Source organism: Nicotiana tomentosiformis, chromosome 6 (genome assembly GCF_000390325.3).
Source record: "Nicotiana tomentosiformis chromosome 6, ASM39032v3, whole genome shotgun sequence".
Lineage (NCBI taxonomy): Eukaryota > Viridiplantae > Streptophyta > Magnoliopsida > Solanales > Solanaceae > Nicotiana > Nicotiana tomentosiformis.
The window spans coordinates 18526492-18545132 of NC_090817.1; the positions used below are offsets into that span (position 1 = coordinate 18526492).

The 18641-nt window shown below is 42.0% G+C and overlaps 1 long non-coding RNA gene across 1 annotated transcript; it reads left to right on the plus strand.

The window, feature by feature from the left end:
* Positions 1 to 742: 742 nt before the first annotated feature.
* LOC138893893 (uncharacterized) lies at positions 743 to 17824 on the plus strand. The gene is made up of 2 exons (XR_011409064.1): positions 743 to 870; positions 17225 to 17824. It is a non-coding gene; the product is annotated as an uncharacterized lncRNA (long non-coding RNA).
* The last annotated feature ends 817 nt before the right edge of the window (positions 17825 to 18641 follow it).

Genomic DNA, 18641 nt, shown 5'->3' on the forward strand with positions numbered 1-18641 from the left:
TGGCTTCCTATCTTCTTTGCAACTTCTTCTTTCTCTAACTTTTGTCTTCTTGATGAGTCTATACCTTGATTTGAAGATTGACCAGGGTGAGTCTATATCATTAGTGTTTGGATCATCCACAAGTTTATCTTCTGATAATGTCACGATCCAAAAACCTAACCTGTCATGATGACACCTATCGTGGAACTAGGCAAGCCGACTCATTCCAAAACAAACCGATATTTTCATTTCAAGAATAATTTCAAGGCTATTTAGCGTAAAAACCTTCGTAAAGAAGTTCAAATCAAAATAAAAATGCGGAAAAGAAAAGCCCGACATCGGGGTATCACTAGTCATCAACATCTATTACAATCTATCTAACAATATCAAGACTAACTCAGCCTGAAAAATAGCTAAATACAACTAAAGAAAGATAAGATAGAGAAGAGCAGGGCTGCGATCGCCAGGCAACTACCTTGCTATCCCCGGGAAAATCTGCAACCGGAATAGTCAACAGCCGCTACCGTGTCCAAATACGCCTGAATCTGCACACAAGGTGCAGAGAGTAACATGAGTACGCCAACTAGTAAGTAACAACAATAAATAAAGACTGTGCAGTAGTGACGAGCAATAAAGCATATAAAGTTCATATCATGAAATCTCAGTAAAATATAACATGTATTATTCCCCTATTATCACATATGCATATTATTATTTATATATTTGCTTATATATATTTTCTTTGAACTATCTTGTAGAGAAATTCTATTTCTGGAGAAATAGACACACCAGATAAAGTCTGGGAGATCCAACATATCCGTAAGGATCTAGTTAGAAGTGAAAAAAAAGATACAAGAACTAGTTGCTACTTTCATGACCAGAATGCAACAGGTACTTGCTTTGCCCCTTCTTAACAATTCTTCTTACTTCTCGACATTTCTTCTTTCTTTCTTCTTGAAAATTCTTCTGAGACTGGCTTCCTATCTTCTTTGCAACTTCTTCTTTCTCTAACTTTTGTCTTCTTGATGAGTCTATACCTTGATTTGAAGATTGACCAGGGTGAGTCTATATCATTAGTGTTTGGATCATCCACAAGTTTATCTTCTGATAATGTCACGATCCAAAAACCTAACCTGTCATGATGACACCTATCGTGGAACTAGGCAAGCCGACTCATTCCAAAACAAACCGATATTTTCATTTCAAGACTAATTTCAAGGCTATTTAGCGTAAAAACCTTCGTAAAGAAGTTCAAATCAAAATAAAAATGCGGAAAAGAAAAGCCCGACATCGGGGTATCACTAGTCATCAACATCTATTACAATCTATCTAACAATATCAAGACTAACTCAGCCTGAAAAATAGCTAAATACAATTAAAGAAAGATAAGATAGAGAAGAGCAGGGCTGCGATCGCCAGGCAACTACCTTGCTATCCCCGGGAAAATCTGCAACCGGAATAGTCAACAGCCGCTACCGTATCCAAATACGCCTGAATCTGCACACAAGGTGTAGGGAGTAACGTGAGTACGCCAACTCTGTAAGTAACAACAATAAATAAAGACTGAGCAGTAGTGACGAGCAATAAAGCATATAAAGTTCATATCATGAAATCTTAGTAAAATACAACATGCAAAATTAGTGTTATAATCAAATCATCTCGTTTAAACCCAGTTCCAGTAAAATCATTTAAAGATATTTTCCAACAATTTTCAAACAGAGGCTCAATGCAAAGGTGAGCAAAAATGATGAAATCATAAACAGCTTCTCGGGCATAACATCACTCATATACAGCCCCTCGGGCAAACCTCACAGTCACTCATACCTCTCGGGCATACCTCATAGTCACTCATGCCACTCAGGCATACCTCACAATCACTCGTTCCACTCGGGCATACCTCACAATCACTCATGCCTCCCAACCAACCCGGCTCGGTGTAGAATACATATCCTAATTGGGCCTACCAATGGGTCCCAAATCAACTATGGTCAGCCACCAATAGATAAATAACCTCCGAAAGTCCACAATGACTGAATCATAACACATCGTATCATATGGCTAGCTCCGGCCACAACTTCACAGTCCACAACCATGAAACAATCTACTCTTGAGAACTCCCAATCTCCATTTCCATAGAACACATGAATCACCATATTTGATTCCACCCCACTGCCTGAATGCCTAACACCTCTCTCATATACAATCATCCCACGAGAAATACTTTAAAAAATTTCCCACGAGAAATACTTTAAAAATTCTCCCGTGCCACCTGGTAAAAATTTGAATATCAACAGTCGATCAACCGGGAGAGTGCCGCAATACCAGCGAAGTACCCATAAATCAAAACACACTGCCCCTTCTGAAATGTACACTCTCATCAAGCCATACCAAATAGTAATATCATTTACCTAGTCATCTGAATCCGTCCATGCTGTCTAAGAATTTATGTCCTTCCCTTCAGAACTGAGCTGTGACCTTGTACATGTAAATCTTATTCCTGTACAACACACCACATCTATTATACCATCATGTGACAAGCATAAAAATTTCATTATCAACTCTGAGCCACTAGCAAATTACATACCTTATTAGTCAGAAACCTTTTTCTTGCTTCTTTCTAGGAAGAAATCATAACACACAATATGTTCCGTACACTGGTAGAAAATATCCGGTTCAAACCATGATAGAAACCATCATGAACATTTTGAAATCCATTTGTACATAACCAAGCTATCTGAACTGAATTCTTCTAACTCCACCAAGCCACACAGGTTGCCAAATCCGAGAGCATTGCCACGAAACACCTGTAGATACTAGCCACATCATAAGTACCCAAAGAACCGATCATACCCTTTACTGTGCTACCCCAACCTACTACCAGACTCTCCTATTTCTCCAAGTCCTTTCCAAATTGCCTTCAAATTGCTACTTTTCCCTTGTTAGAACACTACTATCCATAACTAAAACTTGCCCTACGAACTCTAGCATAGAATCACACCGCCGTAAGGCTTATAAGCCGCTGAATTCCCCTTTTATGTATCCCATAAGTACCACAACCAAAAATACTTACTCCGAAGAGACTTTATGTGAACCTAAAACTGTTTCCTTCACCCTCTAGATACTGAAATGCATAATTCACAATGATATAAAATGCCACGAGTCTCGACATTGTTCAATGCAACTCCCAGTTTTCTAGCCATATATATAAATCATGAAAATTCCAAATCGCTACATATAAATCTTGAATCCATTAGAACCATTCTTAAGAGTCATCTACTCTACTCAAATCTCGAATAAACCGACCAAACAGACCAAAATGACATGTGCCCCATTAGCACACCAACACCCAAGGGAAATAAAGAGTAACCTAAACTCTTACGCAACCGAGCAAATTCCCGCTCCATGTACACTACATTCTTCGTGAATAACCACTCAATTATTTTATGGTCCTCCTATAACCATAGAGTGTAATACAACTTGTGTCCATAAATTCCTTTACCAGAGTCATCCTCGATCTCGACCTCTGCAAGTCATAACTGATTCACCAGTATACCCCGAACCGAAACTAATACGACAGATAACTGTGCAATCAACTCGTCGATAGAAGACTCCCCCACTTAGCCTCAAGCTGCAATTATATAAAATTAGAACCCGCAAGTATTTCTCCTTCTCAATTACCAAGATCTCGCACCGTTAACCCGCCAGACTTCTCGAAGTCTTTTGTTAAGCTTCTCATAAACATTCTGAATCGCCAGCCACAGTCACACATTCGACCTCTTACCAGGTAGCAACTAATATTTCTCGCAGAAGTTTCATCAATATCATTCCACCGCTAACTACTCACCAAAGATAACCCACATGTGGAATTCCTTATCGACATCTCCCAATGACACTGCAGTAAGTGCAACGACCATGAGATCCATAAATTCTACGGCATCAAATCAAAATGCATCTCTGTCGCACCTGAACCAATAAAATGTCACCGACTCTAAGTCTCTTCGAAGATCATCTTTCTCGATCCATCAACATCAGAAATACCCATTCACAACCACAATTACTACACAATCACTTACTCTTCTTGAGTCCAAACGCATTGACAAGACATGAGAATTTAATTTGTCCCAAAATTTAACAACGTGAAAGATCCTTCAAAACATTCACACTCGAGACCGTACGTCACATCAAAATGAAAATCAAGCACCCAATGGACTTCCTTTATATTTCAAGGAAACACTTCTCGTGATTTTCAAATCATCTTAACACATCCCGCAGATACATCATACTCATCACAAAGCCATTCCACCGCTCATCGAGCCACAAATTCCACTCGTAGGGGGCATTACCGAACATATGAGTCCAAATGTATAAGTTACAACTGATGCTACCGAGCCAAAGTTGTGGTCTAAACCTAGCTTCAAGTCCTCCAGACTGGCCTATCACCAAAACACATAACACATCTCAAACATCGTTCGTAGAATCACAAGCTGACGATGTACAACTGATACCGAGCGCTCATATACGCATACGAATGCGTGGAAGGAATTCAAGGAGTTATGTTCCAAGCTGAATCAATTCCGCATGATAGAATACAAGAAAGTGAAATTTTCCTAAGGGTTTTGTAGCCTCTCGAAGATAAGTACGGACGTCTCCGTACCAATCCTCAAGACTCTACTAACCCGCTCATGACTCATGAGACCTATGTAACCTAGGCTCTGATACCACTCTGTCACGACCCAAAAAACTAACCTGTCGTGATGGCGCCTATCGTGGAACTAGGCAAGCCGGCTCATTCCAAAACAAACCGATATTTTTATTTCAAGGATAATTTCAAGGTTATTTAGCGTAAAAACCTTTGTAAAGGATTTCAAATCAAAACAAAAATGCGGAAAAGAAAAGCCCGATATCGGGGTGTCACTAGTCATGAGCACCTACTACAATCTGTCTAACAATATCAAGACTAACTCAGCCTGGAAAATAGCTAAATACAACTAAAGGAAGATACGAGGCAGAAGAACAGGGCTGCGACCACCAGGAAGCTACCTTGCTATCCCCGGGAAAATCTGCAACCGGAATAGTCAACAGCCGCTACCGTATCCAAATACGCCTGAATCTGCACACAAGGTGTAGGGAGTAACGTGAGTACGCCAACTCTGTAAGTAACAACAATAAATAAAGACTGAGCAGTAGTGACGAGCAATAAAGCATATAAAGTTCATATCATGAAATCTTAGTAAAATACAACATGCAAAATTAGTGTTATAATCAAATCATCTCGTTTAAACCCAGTTCCAGTAAAATCATTTAAAGATATTGTTCAATATTTTTCAAATAGAGGCCTTAATGAAAAGGTGAGCAAAAATGATGAAATCATAAATAGCCCCTCGGGCAAAACATCACTCATATACAGCCCCTTGGGCAAACCTCACAATCACTCATGCCTCACGGGCATAACTCACAGTCACTCATGCCACTCGGGCATACCTCACAATCACTCATGCCTCCCAGTCACTCGACACTCGCACTGAGTAGGTACCTGCGCTCACTAGGGGTGTGTATAGACTCCGGAGGGGCTCCTTCAGCCCAAGCGCTATATCAAGCCAAATCATGTCATAAATCACTCAGGCCCTCGGCCTATATCAAACATGATGCGGTGTGCATCCTGATCCCATAAATATCCTCACAAATCAGGCCCTCAGCCTCACTTAGTCATAAACCTCTCAAGCCACTTGGGCATTTTAGTAAAAACAGGATATTCAACCCAAAACAATATTTATATGCATCAAAATCGAGTAATAAAAACTGAGTTATGCAGTAAACAGGTATAACCATGACTAAGTATAGATTTTCAATCGAAAACAGTAAGAGGATAGTAAAAAAAGGCCCCTAAGGGTCCACACAGCACTGACACATGGCCCAAAACATGGCATTCAGCCCAATTTACAGAAACTCTTTCTAAAACATATAAGTATCATATAGTTTCAACAAAATATGCAACTTTATAGTTGCTATGGGATGGACCAAGTCACAATCCCCAACAATGCACGCCCACACGCCCGTCACCTAGCATGTGCGTCACCTCAAAATAGTAGAATGATATAAAATCCGGGGTTTCATACCCTCATAACTAGATTTACGATCGTTACTTACCTCAAACCGGTCAAATCTCTACCCCGCGATGCTCTTGCCTCTCGACTCGGCCTCCAAATGCTCCGAATATATTCACAATCAGTACAATACCATCAATATATGCTAATGGAATGAATTCCACAAGAAAAATTACCAATTCAGACCAAAAACCCGAAATCGTCTCAAACCCGGCCCCGGGGCCCACGTCTCGAAATCCAACAAAATTTACAAAATCAAAAAGCCCATTCACTCACTAGTCCAACCATACTAGTTTCACTCAAATCCGACTTCGAATCGACATTCAAATCCCAAAAATATATTTTATGAAGTTTTTACAATTTTTCCCAAATTTCCACCTCAATATTCATATATTTTAACCAAATTCGGGTTAGAATAACTTACCCCGATGAATTTCTTAACAAACCCACAAAATATTACCACAAACTGAGCTCTCTAGGTCCAAAATGTGTAATAATACCCTAAACCGCGTTTATATAGTCCATCTCTGATCTCCCACTTCGCGGTCCGCGAAATTCTTGGGACTGCACTGCCGTACTTTAGTATTTTGGCCATAACTTTCTATACTGATGTCCAAATGATGACTTCTTTACTCTTCTGAAAACTAGACATGAAGGGCTACAACTTTCGTTTTTGAATCATCTCAAATTTCCTTGTAGATAAAAAGATATAGGCTTCCGAAGTCGGACCAGTGGATCTGCAGAACTTCCAAGTGCGGTCCGCGAAATTCTACAGTGGTCCGCGAAATCCCAAGCACCAGAACTATACCTGAGTTCCGGAAATGCCCGGACTCGCTCAAAATTCACTCCGAAACACACCCGGGGCCCCCGGGACCTTAACCAAATATACCAACCAATCCTAAAACACCATACGAACTTAGTCGAACCTTCAAATCACTCAAAACAACATCAAAACACCAAATTACCCTCGGATTCAAGCCTAAGAACTTCTAAACTTACGAATTCTATAACCGATGTCGAAACCTATCAAACCACGTCCGAATGAACTCAAATTTTGCACACACTTCACAAATGATACTACAAACCTACTCCAACTTCCAGAATTCCATTCCAACCCCGATATCAAATTTTCCACTACCGGTCGAAATCGTCGAATTTCTAAATTTCGCCAATTCAAGCCTAATTCTACCACGGGCCTCCAAATTACATTCCGGACGCGCTCCTAAATCAAAAATCACCTAACGAAGCTAATAGAACTATCAAAATTTCAATCCGAGGTCAAATGCTAATAAGTCAAACTTGGTCAATTCCCCTAATTTAAAGCTTTCACAATAAAATTCTTTCTTCCAATTCGATTCCGAAATACCTGCAAATCAAGATCGACGATTCACACAAGTCAAAGTATATCATATGGAGATACCCATGCCCTCAAACAATCGAGCGAAGTGCAAATGTTCAAATTGACCGGTCGGGTCGTTACAAATAATAGGTTGTTGGGTTGTTTTCTTTCTCATGGTTTAATATTTGTGGCGACCCAAGTCGTTGCTATAGGTGATTTACAGTGGCGACAGTTATCTCCACTGATCAAAACATACTTTTATGGTGACCTCCATCACCATTATAGGTAATATATGCAGTGGCGACCACCTAATATTTATTGTTGTGAAATTATTTTTTGTAGCAGATTATTCCCACCTTTTGTGGCAACTATGTCGCCACTAAAAGTTTATTTTTAGCAGCGACTTCGGATATCACCGCAAATACCATTTAGTTACGGTTGCACTTGCAGCAACACCAAGGTCACCACTGATAACCTCTAGGGGTGACAATTAGGGAATTTGTAGCGACTTTGGTTGCCACTACAAGGCTGATTTCTTGTAGTGTATTTCAAACTCTTGGTTTTCCCGGGTGACTTGCTGGAACCATTTTGTCCACGAAAAGGAGTGACATCATGACGTCACTTGTCATGATGATGCCCGTTCCTGAAGCGTCACATTGATTTACACGTGACTTTTGATTGGCTGTGTCATTTTGACTCTTGTGTCAATCATGATGAGCCGTTTTGGGCCTCGTGCCTTAATATCTATTGACTTCCTCATTATTCAAACTTTGTCATGATGATGCCTATTCCCGAAGCATCACATCGATTTATGCGTGGCTTTTGATTGGTTCTTTCATTTTGATTCCTGTGTCAATCATGATGAGCCGTTTTGGGTCTCGCGCTTTCCTCTCTGTAATAGGGATGGCTTCTTCATTATTCAAACTTTACTTCCTTTCATACTATATTTTCTCTACATAATTTCCTCTACTTTTCTTAAATCTTCTTAGCCTTTTGACCTTCAACTTCCTTTCTTACTCTTATCTTTCGTACCTTGGCTTCCTAGAAAATTGATAGCCATATCTAATATTCCTTCTAATATTGATGAGGAGAGCCATAACATTTCCTTGGATGTTTTATTCCATGCTCATGGGGAGGATACCGTTGCCACCGTTGAATCTTCCTTCAGTGGATAAGATCATCCCCCGCAACCCTAATGCTAGATCCAATTTTCAATGGCCGCTGGATGTGATGACCATAAAATTTCAATCTTTAATGACATCTAGGCGCTAGGCTGATTTCAAAGCCAAGTTTGGCCTCCCCAACCACGTAGAATTAATCCCCGTTGGCAAGGATGAAGTGCACGTTCATCGTCCTGGGTATTGCGCTCTCTATGCCTACCCATTCGCCAACGGCTACTCGTTCCCTCTCCTTCCGTTGGTGGAGGAATGTTTTTTCCACTACAATGTATGCCCTGCTTAGCTTTACCCATATGTTTACAAGGTGATCACGATGTTGTCGAAGTTTGTCGAACTTACCGGGGTCGAGGTCACCGTGCGGCACTTAGTGCACCTGTTCGTGCCTAGCTTCTACAGAGGGACAATGTTGAACCTTCGACATCGTGGGAGCAAATGCTTAGTAGTGAAGATGGACGATAAAGGTAGTCGGTAGTTCTGGATCGACTACTTCTTTGTTAAGACTGAGGCTGTTGTTGAAAATGTCGACGGTTTCCTTGAGGCCTGGAACCATAAACATCAGTGTTCGTATTTTTTGCTTTTAGAAGGAGAAGGGTCGCTACGCCTTTCACCTCCGCCCCTGCTTTGGCTATTACGCCTGCTCATCCATTCTTTTCACTCATTGACGAGGGTTATGAGGTCCCTTCACGTGACACGGACCTGATGCCACACAAAAAGAAGGTTGTAGATGTAGGAGGAGGAGTTCCCGCCGCCCTCGACTCATTAGAAGGTGAATTCACACTTCGGGAGACTGCGACGATACACGTTGGGGATGATGTTGGGGCGACCTCCAAGACCCCACAACCGGAAGAGGTTAATGAGGGCTTGCCTTTACGCCCCCAAAAGGAGATGGTTATGGGGAGGACGCTTAATGTCAGCTTTGTGCCCGCAGGGCAAGAAGAGGCCTCATCTTCCAAGCCGGCAGCGGATGCTTCCATGGCCGACGAGGACAAAGGAAAGGACGCTATCGACGAGGGCGATGAGTCAGGCTCTAACATAGCTCCTGGCGATCTCAGGATGATTAATGAGTGGCTCACTCGAATCAAGGTGAGGATGGAGGGGGGCTCAAGGACCATCACTATTCTAATGGATCGTGATTTGCAGAAATACCGAGGATGTGGTTCCCGTCCTCGGTACGTTTTGCTATGATGCTGAGAGTGAGACTCTCAAGGAGTTGACCGACAATACTTTGTCGAAGAATATTGTCGGCCTCGCTCTCAGGGTAAGTGTGGCTGTCTCTTATTCTTTTTCCTTCATTTTAACTTGTTTCCAAATTTTAACTTTTGCCTTCCTTTGATTTGCAAACTGTTATTCAGGAGTTGAGAGTGCTCGTAGGGAGAAGAGGCAGAAAGATAGTTATGTGAAGTTGAAGGGTAAGTACGGGGAGTACCGGGAAACTTAGAGGCGACTTCGCGAGGGGGATGAAGAAGATTTGAAAAAGAAAGACGAGGAGTTGATGGCGGTCGTGGAGAGGCTCAACGTTCTCGGGGGGGGCTCTTAAGAGAAAAGAGGAGAAGCTTGAGCTGAGTAAGAGTGTGGAGGCCCAATGCAGCGACCTCCAGAATCAGGTGGAACAACTGCAAGGTCAATTGGACGGGTGTCAATTTTAGATGGACGCTCTCTAAGGGAAGGTTTCTAAGAAGCAATAGATGCTCGAGCAGGCGGAGGGTTCCCGACTCGATGCTCGGTGAAAGGTTCACATCCTCGAGCTGGTGAACAAGACTCCTCGTTCTGAGCGGGATAATGCTCTATCAACGGCTATGAATAAAGAGGACCAGCTTGAGGAGAGGATTGGAGAGTTGGATAAGGAAAACTTCGAGCTGCATGATCAAGTTGCTGCTCTTGAGGCCGAGAAGGCCCAACTGCTTGTGCGGCCCTCTGCGTCTAATGCCTCTTAAAATCCTAATATCCCTCGAGAGATGTACAAGGAGTGTTCCACGTTGAAGCACGGCTGGACGTGATCCGCGATTTGAATAAGGCGAATTCTACATCTGAGACGGCCTCGAGGATACTCGAGTTAAAGCTCGTGAGGCTCGGCTTGCTTGTGACTATGATCCTGCCACGCCTCAGTCTGGTTTCGAGGAGGACAAGGGAAAAGGTGTAGACCGTCTTTCGGATAGTGCTTGGTATGACTCCGCGTACGGTCAAGGTGAGTATGGAGAGGGCGTCGGAGGCCGGGATGGTGATGGACACTAGTTTTTAGTTTTAACTTCTTGTATGTTTTTGTTGGCGTCTTCGAGTGCTCTTGTAAAAACTCTTCATCTGAATATCAATGTTGACTTTTGTTTTACACAAACCTTTTTTTATTTCTACGTTTTGTTTATGTTCTTGCATGTTTTACTTCTATACTTGCACATTTTGCTTATGTACTTGCATGTTTGCTTCTTTATTCCTTTTGTTGTTATCCTCTACGTGGTCGTAGCTTTTGGGCCGAATAGGTGTGGGCCGTATCGACTTTTGTTCAAACAAGTCGAGTATGTCTCTTAGTTGGGATGTGGCCATGGGTCGATAGGTGTTTTTCCATCTGATCAAACACACCTTTAAGTTGAGTCGTGGCCAAGGGCTAATAGGTGTTGGTTTGAGCTGGTTGAAAGTAACTTTAATTTACGTCAAGTCCAGGGGTCGATAGGTGTTTTTTGAGTTGGTTGTACGTACCTTTAAATTAAGCCGAGGTCTAAGGCCGATAAGTGTTGTTCGAGCTGGTCGAACTTACCTTTAAATTAAGTCGAGGCCAGGGGCCGATAGGTGTTTTTCGAGCTGGTTGAACGTACCATTAAATTAAGTCAAGGCCAGGGGCCAATAGATGTTGTTCATGCTGGTCGAATGTACCTTTAAATTAAGTCGAGGCCAGGGGTCAATTGGTGTTTGTTCGAGCTGGTTGAATGCACCTTTAAATTAAGTCGAGGCCAGGGGTTGATAGGTGTTGTTCGAGATGGTCGAATGTACCTTTAAATTATGTCGAGGCTAGGGGCCGATAAGTGTTATTCGAGCTGGCCGAACGTACCATTTTGGAGAGTAGTTTTGACAGAAGTGCATCATTATTATTTAAACTTTGTTGTTTCAATTACATTGTTTTTCCCTTAGGCAATTTTCGTAGAAAATTATAAGTTTCGGGTGTTAGCTGGCGTCCCAGTATGTCTAGTCCCTTCATTGTTCGACTTGGATATTCTTGAGGAGTCGGGTAATGAAACAATAAGTCCTCTCGTGTATTCCAACTTGAAGTATCCCGTTCGTCACCTCGTTAAAAACCTCCTTGAGAAAACCCTATTGGGACAAAACTCAACTAAGGAAAAAAAAAGTATGACTTATGGGGCATTTCTTGCTTTTTAGAAGTTGAAGTACTTGTGATGGCTGATATTCCAATTGTATGGTAGGAGCTTCCCTTCCATAGTTTCCAATTGGAACGAGCCCTTGTCTTCTTTGCCTATAATTTGGTACGGTCCGTCCCAGTTGGTTCCCAACTTGCCTTCTCGCGGATCCCTATTTGCTTGCGTTTTGGCTTTGAGTACGTAGTCTCTGATCTTGAGCAATCAAACCTTTGCCTTTTTGTTTTATTAGCATTCTGCTTGTTGTTTTTGAGCGATCATTCTTATGTACGCCATGTCTCGTTGCTCTTCAATCTCGTCCAGATCTTGTCTCCTATTCTCGTCATTACTGGTGTCGCTTTTATCGGAGTACCTCAAGATGGGTTCTCCGACTTCGACTGGTATAACTGCTTTTGTTTCGTAGACTAGGGAGTAAGGTGTCTCTCGTGCTCGTTTTCGGGGTAGTTCTGTGCATCCATAATACTTCTGGGAGTATTTCTGGCCACAGTTACTTTGCCTGTTCATGTTTCTTCTTCATGATGTTTAGTATTGACTTATTGGAAGATTCTGCTTGTTTGTTTACATCTGGGTGGTAAGGAGTTGAAAGAATTCTTTTGAATATGCCATTTTTCGAAGAACTCGGTGGTTCTTCTTCTTGTGAATTGCGCCCCTTGTCACAGCTTATTTCTTTAGGTAGATCGAATCGGCAGATGATGTTTTTCCATATGAAAGAGATTACTTCATGCTCACAAACTTGGGAGAATGCACCTGCTTCCACCTTCTTAGAGAAATAATTAATTAAAGCTAAAAGAAATCCTACATTACCTCATCCCGGTGAAAGTGGACCCACGATGTCCATTCCCCACTTAATAAATGGCCATGGTGAGGTGATTGAATAGAGGTGTTTGCCTACTTGGTGGATTATTGGGGCGTACTTTTGACACTGTTCGCATATTTTCACAAATTCTGAGGCGTCTTTCTTCATGGTGGGCCAATAACACACGGCTCGTATGAGGCACCTGACGAGTGCTCGATCACCAGAATGAGTGTTGCAATGACCTTGTGGACTTCTTCGAGAACGTGTTGGGTGTGATTTGGACCTAAGTATTTTTCCAAGGGACCGTCATACATTTTTTTGTATAAGTCATTGTGGAGGACGCTATATCTAGAGGCTTGCATTCTTAGCTTTTTAGCTTCCTTTTTTGTCGTTTGGGAGGATGTCGTCCTACAAATATGTAATAATACAATTGCACCAGTCTCAAGTTAAATTTACTGATTTTACCTCGATTTGGTCTAATGACGAGTTGAAGAGATGGACTACGCTCTTATCCCCGGCCGTTACGCTTTTGGTGGCAGCGGCCAATTTGGCGAGGTTGTTTGCTTCGATGTTTGAGTTCATGGGATTTGGTCGAGCTAACATTCGTTGAAATTGGGCAGCAATTTGCAGATCTCGGTTTGATACTTTTGCAACCTTTGTTCTTTAATTTGGAAAGTCCCTATGACTTGGTTGACTACGAGCTGAGAATTGCAACGACGTTTCAGCCGATTCGCCCCATATTTGAGTGATAGTCTTAACCCTACAATTACGGCCTGATACTCGGCGTCGTTGTTAGTCATATCTGGGCACCTTATGGATTGGCGAATTACTTCACCAGTGGGAACCTTAAGTACGAGTCCCAGTCTGGACCTAGAAGCATTGGATGCGCCATCGGTGTATAGAACACAAAGGTCATGTATTTGAAGAGAAGCCTGAGCGACTTCATTCTCGGCCTTAGGCATTACTTTTGCGCTAAAGTCTGCGACGAAGTCAACGAGCACTTGTAACTTTATTATTGATCGAGGCTGATATGTGATGTTGTGCTCACTTAGCTCGATGGACCATTTGGCTAGCCTCCCCGACGGCTCGACTTTATGTAAAATTCTTCTTAAAGGAAAAATGATGACGACCGAGATAGGGTTGCACTGAAAATAGGGTCTAAGATTTCGTGAAGCTATGACCAGGGCAAGGGATAATTTCTCGAGGTGTGGGTACCTCATCTCGGCATCGATAAGTGTTTTGCTGATATAATAAATAGGAGATTGCGTACCTTTATTTTCTCGAACTAGGACCGCACTTACTACTACTTCGAAGACATCTAAGTAGATGAAAAGGTGCTCTCCGGGCTCGGACTTCGAGATCAAGGGTGGTGATAACAAATACGCCTTCAATTCTTTCAGTGCTTGTACGCATTTGGGCGTCCACTCGAGGTCGTTACCCTTGTTGAGTACGCCAAAAAACCTGTGACATCTATCGGACGATGGCTGGATGAATCTGGATAGGGAGGCAATTTGATCGGTCAATCTTTGGACTTGCTTCTTAGTGGTCAATTGCTCAGGTATTCCGTCGATATCCTTAATTTGATCTGGGTTGATTTCAATTCCTTGCTGCGATACTAAAAAGCCCAAAAAGTTTCCCGAGGTTACGCCAAATACGCATTTCTCAGGGTTTTATTTTATTTCGTATTGTCATAGTATGTCGAAAGCTTCCTTTAGGTAGTCGATGTGATCCTATGCCTTCACGGATTTGACTAACATGTCCTTTAGGTAGTCGATGTGATCATTGAATATTTTTGTGATTAACCTTTTATAGGTAGCCCATGCGTTCTTCAATCCAAATGGCATGACACTATAACAATATATGCCCCTGTGGGTGATGAACATAGTTTTCTCTTGGTCTTCTTCCTCCATGAGTATTTGTTTGAAACGTGAGTATGCGTCCAGAAAACGTAACAGCTCGTTCCCTACCGTTGCATCGATGAGCTGGTCGATATGTGGTAACGGGAATGAATCTTTTGGGCATGCGTTTTTCAGGTTTGTGAAGTCCACACACATCGTCCATTTCCTATTTTTCTTTTTGACCATCACTACATTGGCAATCCATTTGGGGTACTTCGATTCCATGATACAGCCATTTGCCAATAAATTTTCTACTTCCTCGTAGACAACCTCATTGATGGAGGGGTTGAACTTTCATCGGACCTTCCTTACTAGGGGTAGAAGGGGTCGACGTTCAATTTGTGTGTGGAGATCTCTTTGGGGATGCCTGGCATATCTGCATGACTAAAGGCAAACAAATCTACGTTAGTTATTAAGAATTAACTAAATTTACCTAGTTCCCAGGGTTTGCAGCCGATGTAGGCCTTTTTACTGAGGCCGCTATGATATAATTGGACATGGTCGAGGTCTTCTATGGTCAATTATGCGGCTTTGACCATCTCGGGGTCCATAACAGACTTCTTTGGCTTCACCTTATGGCGACCCTAACCCTGCTGATTGTTATGCTTCTTTTTCCTTATCTTTCTTTTGTTGAGTTGTCATGCTATTCATGGAAATTTGGTAGCATTCACGGAATGTGTGTTGTTCCCCTCGTATCCTGAATATTCCCCAAAGTGTTGGGAATTTGATCACTTGGTACAAGATGGAGGGGACGTCTCTCAAGGGGTGTATCCATGGTCGTCCCACGATGGCGTTGTATGCGGTGTCCTAGTCCATGATGTAGAATGTTGTATCTAGAGTTACTCCAATAGTGAGAACGGGGAGTGTAATTTCACACATAAGTCCGTTCAACTTCATTGTTAAAATCGGTTAGTATGATGCAACGTGACACTATCTTATCCTCGAGTCTCATCTGTGTGAGGACTCGGAGATGGATGATGCACGCTCCACTTCCGTCATCTACCATATTTCTTTTAACATCAGCATCTAAAATTTGTAAACTGATGACAAGTGCATTATTGTGAGGGAAAGTCAAATCGTCGGCATCTGACTCATCGGAGATGATACTCTCTTCGAGTCCGTCATACCGTTCGTGGATGATCGATCTTTTGAGCTTGTGGGTGGCAGTGAACTTGATATCGTTGATAGAGGCTTCGTCACAGCCACCAATAATCATATTGATGGTACGAGCTGGTGAAGGGGGCTTTGGCGGGCCTAGACGTTCTCGACCCCTTGCTAAGGTGTTCCTGCCCTTGTCAATGAGTAGTTCTTTGAGGTGTCCTTGTTGCAGTAAGTTCACTACCTCTAGTCTTAGGGCGATGTAGTCTTCTATTTTGTGTCCACATTCCTGGTGGAACTCGCAGAGGGTGTCGCATTTCCAGGTGCTTGGTTGTACCTTATCTTACGTGGCCATTTTATCTTCGTTCTGAGCTTTTCAAGAGCTTAGACCACCTTTGTAGGCGAACACAAAAATTGTGAGCAAATAATAAATGGGGCATACCTCTGTCGTTCCTGTGAGTTCCTGATCTGGGCCTAGACTTGCCATCTTCACAATGAAAAGAGGGAACATGTGTCCTAACATAGGGTTGGTGTCGTTCCCTGCCTGGACACGATACTGGGTGGTCTCTTCTCGTATTATCCCTGCGTTCTTTCCTGGGCTAGTATTGTACCGAGGTGAGTCGTCGAGTTAGTCCATTGAGGTCGTCGTCATCTGCTCTGACCTCGACACAGTAGGCATTGTTGATTTCATCCCAACTGGCCGGTGGATACTTCATTAACCGACTTAATGGCTTTCTGGTCACCCTCGAACTATCTATGCTCAACCCATTCTGAAAGGCTGTGACGTCCATTCCTTCGGAAACATTTGGTAAGGTCATCCTCACCCTGTTGAACTGGGCAACGAAGTTCCTCAGTCCCTCTCCTGGGTATTGCTTAATGGGGAAGATGCCGTTTACTCTTGTTTCGTCTTTCTTGGCCCCGACATGTGCCGTAATGAACTTATCGGCCATCTCTTCGAACGTTTCTATAGAATGGGCTAGTAACTGTGAATACCATGTCAATGCCCGTCCAGTGAGGGTTTCGCCAAATTGTTTCAGCAAGATGGAGGACACTTATTCTTTGGTGAGGTCATTGTCTTTCACAACGGTATCGTAGTGAGTCACATGATCTTCGAGGTTGGTCATCCTATCGTAGATTCTGAGATATGGGGGCATCTTGAAGGTATTTGGTATGGCATGCGGGGTCGCTTCATCGCTATATGGTTGTTCTAAGAACCTACCGGCGTCCCTTTTTGGCAGCAATTTGGGGGCGCCAGGTATTTTGTCTACCCGTTCCTGGTGCTCTTTTATTTGGTCTCTGAGCGCCTTGTTTTCGTTTTCCATTTCCTCCATTCTTTTCAGCACGACGGCGAGGACGTTGTCACCTTGATAAGTTGGTATTTTTCCCAACTTCTCTTATGCCTTTTAATAGAGTTATGCCCCAGTTGATGTGATTAATGGACTAATTATGTTTTGAATGATATGATTGCAGGTCATGGAGTTGGGTGAGAATTAAGAGATTGAAAATCATCAAATACCTGCAAGAAAAATATTAAATTCAGTCCAAAATTGAAGAAGAAAACTAAAGAAGCAAAAGTCCATCCTACGTGGGCCACGCAAGTCAACCACGCAGGTCACCTACACAGTTGAAGAACTTGGAGGCTAAAAGTTTAAGTTCTGGCAGTGGTCATGCATCTTGGGTGGGCCACGCATCTTGACCATGCACTGAGAGCTAAAGAAATAGAGTACTGGGCCACGCAACTTGGCCATGCAAGACCCGACGAGGATAATTTTGTCAGCTTTTTTGGAAGAATATAAATAGTACTTTTAGTTTTTTTTTGACAACTTTGATAGAGAGGAATATTGTACGAGCGACTGTGAGTTTTTCTAAGGGTTAACAAGTGACATCATGGTTTCTCAAAACATGTGTGTTTCTCAATCCTTTTCTTCTGTATTAACATCAATGACTGGATTAGGGATAATTTGATTATTGTTTCTATTGTCATGTCTAGCTAAACTCATTAGCTAGGGTTGTGAATCCAGAGTGGTGTTATAACTATGGGTTATTAATATAGATTCGTCTTTGATTAAATATTATGTTATCTAATTGCTCCAAGCTTTATTGCATAATTTGGTGGTTACAAACACTAGATTTACGCCTATCACACTTAGTTCTAACTTGAAAAAGTGGAACCGAGTTTAGGTATAAAGCAATTAGCAAGGAATTGGGTAGAATAAGGAATTAATCTCATCTCAATTAATGGAATCAAACTAGGAATAGGGAAATTCTTAATTGAGCATGAACAATTGTATTGCATAGAGCTCTAAATAGCTTGGAAAGGCATTTGTGAGTAAAAACCTCTTAGTATTGGAAAATACTAAGTTAGTATTATTGATATTGTTGTCATAACACATGTTTGATTGATTGGAATCAAATACATCTATACCCATAGTATAGCATAGCATACACGAAGGATGAACAACCCTAGTGCTTTCTCTCATTGATTACTACTCTCTAATTATTTTCATATTCTAAGTGTTTGATAAATTTCGTAGTCATAACTTTAGAAGTAATTGCAAAAAGTAAATCTTTTATTTGAAGATTACTTTAAGTTCATTGAATTCACGCACTCTTTGATATTCTAGCACACACCATACTCCTCATGGGATCGACCCCAACCTTATTGAGCTTATTATTTAAATCCACCGTACTATTTTCAATTTGAGAGTAGGATTGGACGTAACCACACCTGCATTGTCAGACATTGTGAGTTTTACCTGAAGCCAGAGAGTTTGGTTGGTCGTCCTGTTCATTCCCGCGTTGTGCTGCATTTGTTCACATCAAACAACAGAAAATAAGTTCAATTGAAAAAATTATCCAAAAATTATTATTTGGATGCTTAAAAGGG